The 14223-nt window shown below is 40.1% G+C and overlaps 1 long non-coding RNA gene across 1 annotated transcript; it reads right to left on the reverse strand.

Moving 5' to 3' along the window:
* Positions 1 to 12597: 12597 nt before the first annotated feature.
* Positions 12598 to 12901, reverse strand: LOC139435537 (uncharacterized). Its single transcript, XR_011644782.1, has 2 exons — positions 12843 to 12901; positions 12598 to 12731 (listed from the first exon to the last, which is right to left on the reverse strand). It is a non-coding gene; the product is annotated as an uncharacterized lncRNA (long non-coding RNA).
* Positions 12902 to 14223: the final 1322 nt, after the last annotated feature.

A 14223-nucleotide genomic window follows, 5' to 3' on the forward strand; every position in this document is an offset into this window, starting at 1 on the left:
TGTTTTTCAATGCACACACAAATGTATTCCGTTTCATATGCATGTAAATAAAATCCAAATACAGAAAAAAGTGTTACATGTGTATTTTTGATCCTCACATATTTGTTTTCCGTTTAAATCCTCTGAACCTGCAAACACAGACAGCTTTCTGTGCACGGATTGCTGTGCATTCGTGTGTGGGTTTTTTGAGACTCCCCTGACGGTCAGCCGATTCGTACTTGTAATTATTTCTATCTATAGCCAATCAGATGTCTCCTCCATTCTAAGCCAATCACATGAGCGCGCACCCACGAGGGTAGATTTCTTGCGTTCATGACGTAGCGCTTCATGTACGCATTTTGCGCAGTCCGGAGCTGACAGCTCCATGGAGCCTGCCTGCAGGCGCTAATGTCAGGACACCTCCACTCTCAGTACAGCGCCACTTTCCGAACAGGATATGCACGCAAATACAAGCCTTTATATTATTAAGGTACAGCGCCACTTTCCAAACATTGATGAATGCTTGTGTACACAAAAACGGCAGGAAAAACCGTTTTAAATGTGTGTTTCCTGTATGGCGAATACAGCTGCTTTATTTATGTCTGTATGAAGTTGTTGTGAGTGTGGAGGGAGCAGCTACAGGTTTGCTTAGCCTAATCGATCAGTGCACTACGAAGCCAGTGCTAGACAGTGACCTGTTAACGGGGGGAGCCCCGCCGGTCATTATCGGCCGATATTCACTCTTAATAGTTTGATCGGTGCTCTCTATAAAGGCCGATCAGGAGAGCTGGATCTGATCGATATGGACATAAACGCGAGTGAAGTATAACCGGACGCGAGAGAGAGATCAGATCAGCTGCTGAGTCTGACGGAGACAAGCTGCTCTGCATGATCACCTGAAGCTCCGCCCTCTGTTTAGCGAGCTGACCGGACTACGCAAAATGCGTATGAAGTAATCTTACCCTCGTGGGGGCGCGCTCGTGTGATTGGTTTAGAATGAAGGAGACATCTGATTGGCTATAGATAGAAAAAATTACAAGTACGAATCGGCTGACCGTCAGGGGAGTCTCAAAAAACCCACACACGAATGCAAAGCGATCCGTGCACAGAAAGCTGTTTGTGTTTGCAGGTTCAGAGGATTTAAACGGGAAACTAATAAGTGAGGATCAAAAATACATATGTAAAACTTTTTTCTGTATTTGGATTTTATTTACATGTATATGAAACGGAATACATTTGTGTGTGTATTGAAAAACACAAGTATGGATCCGGAAATACAAGTTTGAATCCTGCTGTGTGCATGTGTGTATTATGAGACTGTTCTGAGCCCATACTCTGGTCATTATTTTTTTGCCACACACATTAAATAGGAAAATACTCTGAGCATGCGCAGTGTAGTTTTTACAGTCACCATTGACTTAGACAGAGAGAGGGAGGGGCAGGATCGGGTTTTGTCTCACATGGCTCTAAACAGCTCAACAGGCACACACTGTAGACACTAATTAGAAGAACATAGACTAAAACAGCAATGTACAGACGAATCAGATGATTAAACATGATCTTAAAATATATTTTATATATTTTTAATTTATTTTTTGCATTTTTTTGCAATCATTATTTGTAATACTTTCTGCTGACACTAGGTGGGGCTGTGCCCCACCTGCCCCTAATCACCAGTCGCCACTGGGCCCTGACTACTCCGTGTTGGACTGTCACCAGGGCCGTTTTGACGTCGCGGAATTGCAAGGACACTTATTGTTTAGTTGATTTCTTTGGATTAGCTGTTTTGTGCATCTCATGTTTTGAGTACATTCATAGTATTTTGTTATTGTGTGATTTTGTTTATTTTCTTTTGTTAACGTTTTGTTTAATTAGTTTACTCGAGTCTTTGTTGTTTACGGTTATTTAGATTTGGTTTATTTTAGTTGTTTTCCTTTTGTTTATTCATATCCAACCAAGTTTTATAATCTGATTTGTAACGGTTTCTCTTGTGCCGGACAGGTGCTGTGGGCTCGAGGCGGCAAACCCAATCCCTGGTGGTGGTGTTCTTCACATGTCCGTTTTGTTTGATGTGCAGTGTCACGGGTGATTTTGATTTGACCCCTTCCTCCCCGTTTTGTTAATTGCCGCCGTGGTAAGCCCCAGCACTGTCCTTCTCACTCCTCCCTGGAGAACTTTTATAACATTATATTGTGTACTATTAGGAATATAATTATGTACCAATAAAATAACAATTGTTGTAATGTCCTTTATACTGTCTCTGCCTGTGGTGTTAAAACGAACCTGATTGCCTTTTATTAAATTGTATAACTTTAGTTTTTAGTAATTTCCTGGGGGCGAAACTCCCACAGGTGGCGTTGTCAGCAAACCAAGCATTCTACATGAAAGCCACACTAACAAACACAACTAATACATAACTCACACCAGAATAGCCTATGCTATATATGCTAAATATCAGCCTTGTCACTTAATGCATGTAAGCCTGTTGACATTATCATTTAGCTTAAAGGGGAAAGGAAACACCAATTACAGTTATAATATTCCGGTAGTTTATTCATTTTACAATGGATATTGATCGTAATATTTATTGTATATGATATTACTCGCCAAAAGAAAATTAATTATCCGCCGGCTGGGTGGGGAATTCCGGGACCAGGCCTCCGCCATTAGGGGAGTCCCAAATGGTGACGTCACTGGCTGTGTTTTCGCTCCACCGAAAGTCAACACAACGTAGCAGATATGGCAGCGATGGAGGAATTTTGTAATGAGATCGACGTTTTGAACGATGAATTTGACTATTCGTCGGGAGATGACATTGATGTGGAAGCATCTACAGTTACCAGGCATCCCATGGCCTATGCTTATGAACCGATCCGGTCGAATAGAGTGGCATACGATCCGGAATAAAAAAAATTAAAAAACACAATGCTAACAGTGAGCCTCTGAATTAGCCCCGAGCGAAAATGCTAACCTATTACTGCACCGAAAATCACTCCTAGCTCCCTTATTACTTATCCTAGCCGCACATCCAACACATCGTTTATGATCGCAAGGAGACACAGAATCTAACGGTGCCCACCTCAACACTGAAAGATACAAACTCGTGAGGTTATCCACAAAAACGTACATCAAAACAAGTGGCGCTAGATACTAACATACGCCAGGCTAACGGCTTACCTTCCTCATTGTCTGGTCTAAACTGGTCTTCAATGGCATTACAACGATAAAAACGATGATGTAGTTAATCCATAGGTTAATATCCAATGGGGCTGTGTCCCCTTTGAAATGTTCTGATAATCTATAAGCAATCAACTGCAATTCCGTTATCTGCTGTCCGCTCTGTGCTCCGTGCGCTCTGGGTCCTGCAATACCATCCATCAATAGCAATACTAGCCTTTTTAGGGCTGTTTTCGACAGATGAGCGTGTTTAATTAGTTGAGCTATAGAACACCCCTAATTCTCTATTGTGCATCATAATAATAGCTACCATTTAGTTTGGACGCGATTGCGTTAATTAATAAGGTCACACTGTGTCAGTAAATACATGTGTGAGCTAGTAATCTGGTAGTGCTGCAATATTTACCTCTCTCTCGGCAGCTGAAGCAACTCGTTTGGTGGCACGAACTTCACGTTTGTTGACACTGTCATTGTCTTGCGCGGCCGACGTGCTGGGACGGTCGGTGTTCCCGACTGCATACGTTGAGAAATCGAATATTGTGGGAACAGATCCTGGCTTCAAATCCAATGTTTTGTATTGAACCAGGCATCCAGACTGGACTTTGAGCAGCTTCTCATCCTTTAGTGGCAGCCTATGGAAATGTACTTCTTCCTTCTTCGTATAAAATCCATTTGTGCAGCCTGGGGCAATACAATAAACTCCTGACGACGACCGTTTTCTTGTAATGTAAACTACTGGTGCATTGCACGCCATGTTGTTTGTTATTGAGCTTTGGCCCAGGAAGCCGTACCCAATCAGTGACGTCACTGGAAAAGTCCCGGAGCAATGGAAGCGCCCATGGTCATTAGGCACGTATTTCAAAAAGTAAATTCGCGTATCTCGATCGTTTACATTGGAAATAGACTAGATAAATACATTTCCTAATGGTAATATTGTCGCATGGAAAGCAGTTTGAAAAGTGTTTCCATTTCCCTTTAAAGCAATGAGCTTCACAGAACTGCTAGCAAGGCTCTAGACTTTTTTTAGACTTGTCAAAACCTACCAAAATGAATTCAACTGCTTTCCAGTGAATCATTATTAGTCATTATTCCAATCAGACTCTTACCAAGTTTAGCAAGTATGTGAGTCAGTTTATGTCTCTGTGTGTTATGTATTCCTGAGAAACTGAGGCAGGCAGACACCAGAAACATCAATAGGTGGAGCATGCTACAAGTTAGCTTAGCTTAGCATGAATAGTGAAAGCGGGGAAACTGTACGAAGGTCAACAAAATGGACAAAACCAGGAAGAAAAGTAAGATGTTACATTATCATATCAAGTGCTTTTATCTTTAATGATTAACGTTAGCATTTCAGAATCATATATGCTTAAAACCGTTCAAAGTTTTCAAGATAAAGAGTGTGAGTAAAATTGTAGAAAATGTCTTTGCTCCTTTAGTTCTGTTTTGGTTTCCAATATTACATTTCCTTTGGCCTTTTGTACTATTCTGTTGTGAGTACTAGGGGCCAGGGAATTTAGTTTTTCTCCATGACATAGATGAATCTGAAATGTCAAGAATAAATGTAAAATTTCTGTGTACGTGCTAACGCTATGAGAATTATTTATTTTCCAAAGTTCAAAATTGATTCACAACATTTCAACTTTATTCTTCTCAATGTCAAGATGTCAACATTTTATTTCCTGGCACTTGAAGTGCCAACATAAACCTTAAAACCTTAATTTCCTTTTTTGTTTTTAATATTATATTGACTGATCCCAGAAAACGTATTGCATTGCATCTCAAAGACAAAGAAAAGACAATGGGGGGGTTATAGTTTAAAAATACAATGAAAAGATTATATTATATAATCACAACAATTGTAACAAGAATGGAATTTGTATTATATTATATTTAAAACGTAAATTAGTACGTTTTACATGTGGTTTCGCGCCTTTTTCCTGCCACCAGCTGCCAAACTGGGTCCTTTAACCGGGATACTCTCATGCCCCTTTCACACCAGCGCCTTTTCAGCTCCGGCTCAGAGCTAGAGCCTGAAAAGCGCCGGGTTTTCCTGTTCACACCGCAGCGGCGCCGGCTCTTAGCTCCGGAATCCGCTTCATTTCCAGCTCCAAAAAATTGTCGGTCCAGAGGCAAGAGCTTTGGAGCTAAGAGGCGACGTCGCTTACGTCGAGGCGTGCAGGAAACTAAACCCACCTCCCCTGAACATGGGTCGACTGTTATGCCTGCCTACAAGCAGTAGTGCCTATAAACACACTTTATAAAGTCAGGCAACACTAACCAGGCTTCGTGTGATTCTGTTTATTTGTGCCTTACTTTGACCATCCGTTCGCTGTTATCGATCATTGTGGAGAGGCAGACGTGTTGTTTTGTATTATTGCAGCTATCGGATGCAAGTAGTCAGTTTAGCTTCGGTTGCTATGCTAACATCACCCGTTTTATACCAGAGAAACTTTCATAACAGCGTTGTGATACCAAACAGCGTCAATTCAGACCGACACACATTCACTTAGGCTAAGGGGAACTGGGGATATGCATCAGCTGCTTGTGTGAGTCGGACAGTGAATACTTTAGAGCGGCCGCTGCAGTGTGAGCTAACCGGGAGCTAACGGGAGAATAAACTCAGTGGACGAGCAGCACTGCAGCGGTCGGTAAATGCTGCAGAAGCACATTAATAAACAATGAACCACGGCACTCTGGAGCAAAGTATAAGGTTGGAGAAGTCGTTATTCAATTTATTCTGGCTTCGTGTGATTAAAAGCAACACGATCATCGACCCAACGCAGTTGTTGTTGTTGTGAGCGCCGTAATGGCTGCCGTTGGGGGGCAAATCAGCGATGTAAACGGTGACGTCATGACGCAGCAGGGGCAGCTCTGGGGAGCCAGTGGGCGGTGTGAACAGAGCGGGAGCTGAAAAGGGAAACCGGAGCTGAACCAGAAAAGCTCCCGCTCGGAGCTAGAAACTGAAAAGCGCTGGTGTGATAGCCGCATCAGATGCTCACTGGTTGCTGCAGGTCTTTTAGTGGGGGCTTTTTGTTAAAGGCCCACTGGGTGTCACATGTCTGGGAGTGTGTGCTATACGTTTTTTTCAGTCAGGGTCTCACTGGAAATTTCTGAAAAATACTTTCTTTCAGGGGAGACTTTTGGGAGGAACTTTGGGGGCTGCTCCGGGAGGGGTTAGAGAAGTAGCCAGGTGAGGGGCAATCTGGGGAGGCAGGTTCACCATATATGTTGGCCCAACCACTGTAAAACAGTTTTTGCCAGTTTATTAACTCACAACACTTCTGTCTCCACTCCACTTCCCGGTCAGGGTGAGTCGGAAACCAGTCGCTTTGGATAAAAAGCATCAGCTACAGTAAATGATATGTAATGTAATGACTTTGTATACTGCAGGGTAGCTTGTGAATTTACTCCAGGTGTAACTAAAATTTGATTTAAGACTTGATTATATTTCACATCATTAATCCAAATCTGTAAAGTAACTAAAGGTATTACTAAAAGTACACTATTTACCTCTGAATTGTAGTGGGTTAGAAGTACAAAGTAGAACTACTAGTATATCAAAATTGTTAGTACAGTACTTAAATTATTGTTCTTAGTTACTTCCCACCTCTGTTTCCAAATACTTAAATTGTAATGCTCACCAGGGTTGTGATGAGGTGCTGATCTGGCAGCAGAACTCCCGTATGTGCATAGATTTTATTTTGATCTGTTTAATATTTTGAGAAGGCCTGGGGCCTACAACTGATAATAATAAAATCCTGTTTCAACACCACTACACTTTACCTATGTGCCTAGGTTGTTATTTGGTGGGAATGCTGACACAGCATTCCAACTATCTGTTATGCTACGCACAAAATTCTTTATTATTCCGCCGGGTTATTTTGCGCTGCTTCTTCTTCTCCCACATTGAACATCGTAGAAACTCCGTTCAAACAACAAAACGTTCAGCTCGGTCGGGAATCGATGGCTATTACTTTATCATTCATAACTTTCATAATTCTAGAGAATACATCCCATAATTCATCACATTTTTAACATGGAAGTCATGGAGAAATCTTCAGACTTCAACAATCTTCATGCAACTTCAACTGCTAACTGCTCCTTCTTCTACTGCTAACTGCTCCTTCATACTTTCACTCAGAAACTTCATTCCATCTTTAAAATGTTACACATCTTTCTGACATTATTCGTGTAACACAACTTTTAAATCTGATTCTTTCTTTTAGAGATATTATACATTGTTCAGACCTTGATAAAGAGGCCTTCTTCAGATTTTAGAGTGTGTGATGTCACAGCTAGAGTGGAGGACAGATTTCATTTTGCCTTCATGTTTTCTTTTAAACCTGCCATAATTCCCAAACCCTACATTCCTGAGACATAATTGTTCATGACAAACGTAGGAAACATCTCGTAGCTTGAAAGATTAAAAACAATTAAGCAAAATAATTAAACAAAATGCCTCTTGAGGGCATGAAGTGACAACAACTTTCAACATGTCTCCATTAAACTTGTAAGATTGTAAAATTGTAAGTTCAGACGTATGCTTTTAGTTCTAAAGTTTTCAGTTCAAATATTCTGGTGCTTTTTCATGCATTTAGACTTTTATTTTCTTGTTCTTATTTCACATTCAAGTCCCCTCTATTCATGAACCCTTTAAAGTACTCTGCCACACCACGTATATACCACGTGCGACTGTTGCTATGTCAGTTCATCTTTCAAATACAAGGTTGCTTGTTTGATGCAAGCTCTTGTAGTCAATATGTCAAGGTATGTATCCCTAACATTTGATCAGCTAACTAATGACACACGTTCAGAGGACCTTTATAAACATGTTAAGTATTGCACATCTTTAACATGACTCTTATAAATCACTTTTAAAAACCAGCGATGCACTACAGTGTCAGCTTTTCTAAAATAGAAACCTTCAATGTTCACATCTTCCTAAATGATTCTACTTTTCAATGACCTACAAATAATCCTAATAATAATCCCATTTTCAATCTTCCAACTGTCATATTTTTGGTCAATTAACAAAACCTGTTACAAATGTGTTGTTCAGCAAATTTGAGCCTTTGTCACATTTATTTGATCACATGGACAACCTTTGATCTCTGGACACGTCGTTAGCTCAATATAAACACCTGTGTCATGGAACACGATGGTGTCATAACTCCAACTGACATGCTCAGAGCAGCAGACTTCAGATAAATGGGTAATGGTCCGCCCTCAACAGCTTTACGTCAATTATGGGGTGTTCGTCATAGCCGTTTCCATTTAAACTCATCCCTCGCCATAAAAGACGATGTCGCTATAACTCCTATGAAATGTCAAAAAGTGCTCAAACTTCACATGTTGCTAACAGTCCAGCCGTGAAGACATCTACGGGACAGTTTTGAGATTTCTTCAAATGCCGTTGCCATGAAACACAATGCCTCGCCATGAAACACGGTTTTCTTCTCATAACTTCAGTGAAAATGCGTTCAAATGGCCCCAAAACTTCACAGGTTTGGTAACGATGCAGCCATCAACGCATCTAAGCGTATTATGGGATGTCATCAAATGCCGTTGGCATGGCGACAGATCATTCAGCCATCAAGTTAGTTCAAAGTTTGCAGTTCAAATATTCTGCTGCTTTTCCAAGCCTTTTACTTGTCTTTTCTTCTCTCATCACACATTCAAGCCCCCAGTGTTCATGTATCATTTCAATCTAAATCTTCACTTTCTTCTTACACATTACATTTCAGCATAGCAGTTTTAGTCGTCAGCTTTTCAGCATAAAGCATTCCCACTAGCAATTTCTTCAGGAGATTGCATTCTCTAGTTCTAAATTAAAATGGTGCCCACAGATAAAAACTTCCATTTTATTTCACAGTGAACCTGAAACGCTAACACATTTACAAATTCTATCCAATTTTGGAAAAATGGAAATATATAGGCCTACATTTGAAAGAACAGCACATTTTGGGTGTGCATCCAATCAAGGATAGAAAAAACATATAAGGGCATAATAGAATACATAATGTGCTTTTCCTGCTAAACTATTCTGATCCGCATGTTGATTTATGATAACCAGACAAAAGCTTCTGCCTAAACTCATTCTATTATAGCTGCTGTTTCCATTTAACTTTGAATCCCAGCTGTGACTCAGCTTGTTTGTATGCAGCGCAAGATTTATTTTCTCTTTCTCCATAACTAATTAGCAGGTTCCCTTGTTCAGTAAAATGAACTCCACTCTGTTTTTGTCAGTAGCTGCTGTAGAAGCTGCCAGACTCTGCTGCTCACAGCTTCCTCCGAGGGCCATAATTGAAACCATTTGTGGATCAGGTGGAATTCTGGGACTTTGGCCTTACCTCAAAATCCAAAAGCGTGTTATTTTTCTCTGTTTTTTCCTACCGCCAGTCAGGCTGTTACATCAGCCTCCGTTTCCTCTCCCCCTCTCTCTCTCTCTCTCTCTCTCTCTCTCTCTCTCCTCTCTCTCCTCTCTCTCTCTCTCTCTCCCTCTCTGTCTTTTCCATTCCCAGAAGGTCCATGGAAGACGAGGTCAGCAACTCGCAGTGCTGAATGCATTGAGTCTCAGTAGATGTGGAATATCCTTAAAGATAGATGGTTTCCTAATAACAAGCGGAGAACTTGCAAAAGTAAGTCAATTCCATATTTTTCTCATAATGGCTATTAAATCCAGTGTCCACGTTGACTCTGAAGGAAGTTTGTGTCAGCTCAGTATAGAGGGAATATCAGGAAAACACATTGTATGGGTTTAAAATAGGCTTAAGTAGAAAAAAGTAAACATAAAAGTAGATGATGCACAACATGTTGTCAGTTTTATTGTAATATAAACCTAAAATAAAAAAAAAAGATTTTCCAGAAGACAGCGATCATCATGTCAGCTCTCCAAAAATGGAAATGCTACTAAAAAATTATTCCAGACATAGGTTTCTCACTTATTATACGCTATACTCTAACATTCTTTACACACAGAACCACACTGTCCCCCCAAATATTTGGCAAACCCACCATGTGAAAGACTGTAGGGGCCGTTGTTGTAGAGTATACCGAGTGTGTCACTGAGGCCTTCACACTCACAGGACTTTTACAAGGTAAATAAAATACATTTACTGCGGCGGGAGAGAGCAAGACTCCGGGTTACAAGGAGGGCTGTGTCTGCGTTTACCACTGTGGGTTTAGGGCTGCTTAACTCTATAAAACGATCAGACTTTCCTGAAATGTGACTGTTATATTACTACAAATGCTTTATCCTGTTTTTACTCTTTATTATTAGTGTATTTTAATAGTATTTTAGCACAGATTTAAAAGTATGCTTATTCTACATTCCAGTACACATGGTATTGTATCCATGATATGTTCCTATTTTGTTATTACCCATTTATTCATGGAATTATCTTAGTTTTGCTTTTCCCTTAGGTGAGATAACATTTTACGAGTGATAAATAGCTAGATAGATAGCACTCTTGCCAAGATAACAAAATAACAATGTTTTTCACAGACCGATAATTGTGCAATGCAAGAAAACCATCTAAAAAAAATAAAAAATGAGTATCATATAATCACATTTAGATTATTACGTTCTTGAGGGTAATTATAATAGTTGTATTATGATATATCTGAGCTAAATAAATACAATTTGTCTGTCACAGTAATGAAGACTATAAACACTTTTGGGAAATAACGTGAGATCAGCTGCTTTATGCTTTTATGCTTTTTGATTTACGTGTTTTCTGGTCTAATTAACTTTGTTTAAGTTATGAACATAACCTCAATTTCACAAATTGTTCTTCATATAGTTGTGCATAATTTTTGGTGGCAGCTCTCCAGTTCTTGGGCATGTGCAAGAGTATAAAGTGGTGCAGGGATGAGTCCTAATCCTGCAAATGAGTTCCTTGTTTTACCACTTCTGGGTTCCCTTAGCTCAAAGTCGATGGCTGTTTTGAATGAGGCTTTGTCTGAAATATAGCTTTGTTGTAATTCCCACAAAGTAATTTTATCATTTAAATATTGGGATTGTTCTCTCTTAGTAAGATCCCATTTTCAATAAAATTGCAGTCTTACCTTGACTTGAAGATGAAGTCCATTTGCCTATCCTTCTGGACAAAATCTCTATTACTTTTTTGTAAAAGTCCTCCTTATCTTCTTGTAGTTTCAAAAGTCTATCATAAATCTAATCTAATCAATAGATTTTTGATTCGAAATTATAAAAGTAGGGTAGACATGTGGATATTCCGGCTGAACAAAACGTCATTTATCTAACAGGTTGTTTCCCACAGATCTTATTTTGAGCTATTTTCTAAAATCCTATGGAGAAATCTCGTTGCTTTTTTGTGGAGGGAAGCCATGCGCAGTTACTTCCTGGTTTTAGGACGCCTCACTGCAGCTCTCTCTCTCCTCTTCACACACCACACTTTTCGCGGCACACGTACTTACAGCCAATCAGCTCTGAATGATGTGAGATGGCGTATGGTGTGGATCAGAGCTATTTAATAGAAGACTTACGACACCGGAAGTCCAAAAACGGTTATCATCACGTGGTTCATGTAGACGAGGGATCGTTCCCCGAAAGTTCATGGCGGGCAATGTGAATGCATTGATAACAGGAGATAGAACTACGATTTTTGGTTATTAGTGAATAAAGGTTTTGATTTGCAATATTTATCAAATATATAACAAATCGATATGTGTATGTATTTACATCAATATGTTTTCAAAAATAGAATCGAATTTGCCAATATTAAGTGATAATATTAGGATTAGTGTGAACAACTAGTTTACATGTTACTAACAGTGCCTTGGTTAAAGAGCCTGTTGCTGTTTATTTATAACTTTGAATTCTTTCAAACCAATATTATCTTCTTAAACTTGTATGGTAGTCAGGAGCATCACTTTATAATGTTTATTGATACATTTAGAGGGAGGGGATCTAAAGTAATGCTTTAAAATTCAGATTGGATTCATTTCTACCATTTTCTTAAATTCATGGTAGTTTCAGTACTCCCCTGGTAATTGAGGACACAAGTTATCTAAATGACTAATGTGTCTTTATGGCTTTCAGAAAGGACAGGAGACCGACAGGATATGATGATGATGATGTTAAATGTGTTGCTTTAGGAACATCCATTGCAATACATGGAATTCAATAAACATTGAATAGCATATCATGCAGTTTGTCGGTGCCTTTTCCTCCGTGTTGTCCTGGTTTGCTGTGCTGCCTCCTAGTCGCCACCATGGTTTGATGTGCTGCCTGGGGATGCTCAAATCGCTCAGAGAAAGGAGTACGAATGTACGGCTTCCCCACTGACACAGAGCGGAGGAAAAAATGGCTGGCTCAAGTCAGCAGGAACAATTTCACGACCAACAGCAACAAAATATGTGATTTATATACAAACACTGCATTTGCACTTTTTCACAAACGAAAACCACACCATTGGGAAAGCTTAATGTTTTGTTTAATACAAAAAAACAGGGAAAGGCTTGAAAAACACTGAGAGTTGAGACTCAGGGTGCAGGATGAGGGTCTCAGTGCAGGTATTCAGGCTCCATTGAATCCCCCTCTGGTTCTTGTGCTGAGAGAGGGAGCAACAGACAGAGAAAGGGTTATACACACCTATATAGCACACCTATTGCCTTGGGGAGATAACGTGTTTACTTATATAAAACAGTAGTATTAAACGTACCTTGTGTTTTCACTCTCACTTAAGTCCCTCTCCCTTTGCCATCAATCCAGAATCAGCTGAGCTGCAACATTATACAGACGGGTAATAATCACAGAATCACAAGGACACAATATGGCTCTGCTAAAAACACTCACTCTTACACGCACCAAAGTTATATTTATCTAATATTTAACTCCCTCCACCCCCGCATACAATCCCGTTTAGAAGCCCCTCTTCTCTAATTCAACATGTTGGACGAAATGACATTAAGAGAACGGAATTTACAATTAAAAGGCTGTTCAACGTGTGTTGCTAACTTGCTTCGGTATGCTAGCTTAATCTGTTATCTGTAAACGTTCCCTAAATCTACTAATTTAGGGATAATCCACTGACATCCTTTAATACACATGTTCATTTGAATCAGATGTACTGATAATATCCGCAATATACATCTTTAAACTTCTTCTTACCTTTAAAAGTCCGTCACGAACGGTGTATTATGCTGCAACTCCACAGCTCTGCCAGCCTTGGCGCTAACTTCCGGGGAACGATTGAGAGGCTCCACGATCCGCCATTGCTGTAAAAAGTGGTCCATTGGAGTGAACGGAGATGTCGTAACTCTTCTATTAAATGGCTCTGGTGGGGATCAGTGATGTAGTGGGGATTTTTTTACTGGGGGGACGCTATTTTAAATTAGGTCATCCCAAACAATGCCAACGTGCGCACGCGCGCAGTGCACTCACAAAACGGGCAGACAGGTCCACACTGCAGCAAAAAGCAGACGGCGCTGTGCTCAACAGACACACAGACTCAAAACCATGGACACACTGGCACATAAGTTACATAAACAATGTAGAGCCTACATTGCATAAACTACAGTATTGCAACTAAGCAGACAGCGCTGCTTTTCTCTCTCTCTATCTCCACTTTCAAAATCTATTTAAAACTCATAACAAACAAACAAAATTCCCAAAGTTGTTGAAATTAACTTATTAAATAAACAAAACGAAAATATATATAGCCTACTAATACAAACATTGAATCTGGACTGGAAATTATTCTGATTAGGCCTAGCCTACATTGCAAATAAGCAGACAGCGCTGCTTTTTTCACACACACACACACACCTTGCGTTTTGAAGACTGATACATCAGATATGGATGAACAACTTTGCAGCCCAGTTTCCCAGCTTTGCAGTCTATCCACGGGTATGTCTCTTGTTTTCCTCCCCTCCCTCATCTCCTCCGTCCATACCTCTGGGAAAGGTGAGCTTGAGCTAGCCAGGGGAACGTTGCTAACGCAGCTAACGTGCACGTTAAGCTAGCATTATCCACGTCTTTAGGCGTCTCCTTTCTGATGATGTACTGTAGTACTAGTAGCAGCTTCACTTGTAGCTTCGGTG

This window comes from Pseudochaenichthys georgianus, chromosome 17 (genome assembly GCF_902827115.2).
Source record: "Pseudochaenichthys georgianus chromosome 17, fPseGeo1.2, whole genome shotgun sequence".
In the NCBI taxonomy this organism is placed as follows: Eukaryota; Metazoa; Chordata; class Actinopteri; order Perciformes; family Channichthyidae; genus Pseudochaenichthys; species Pseudochaenichthys georgianus.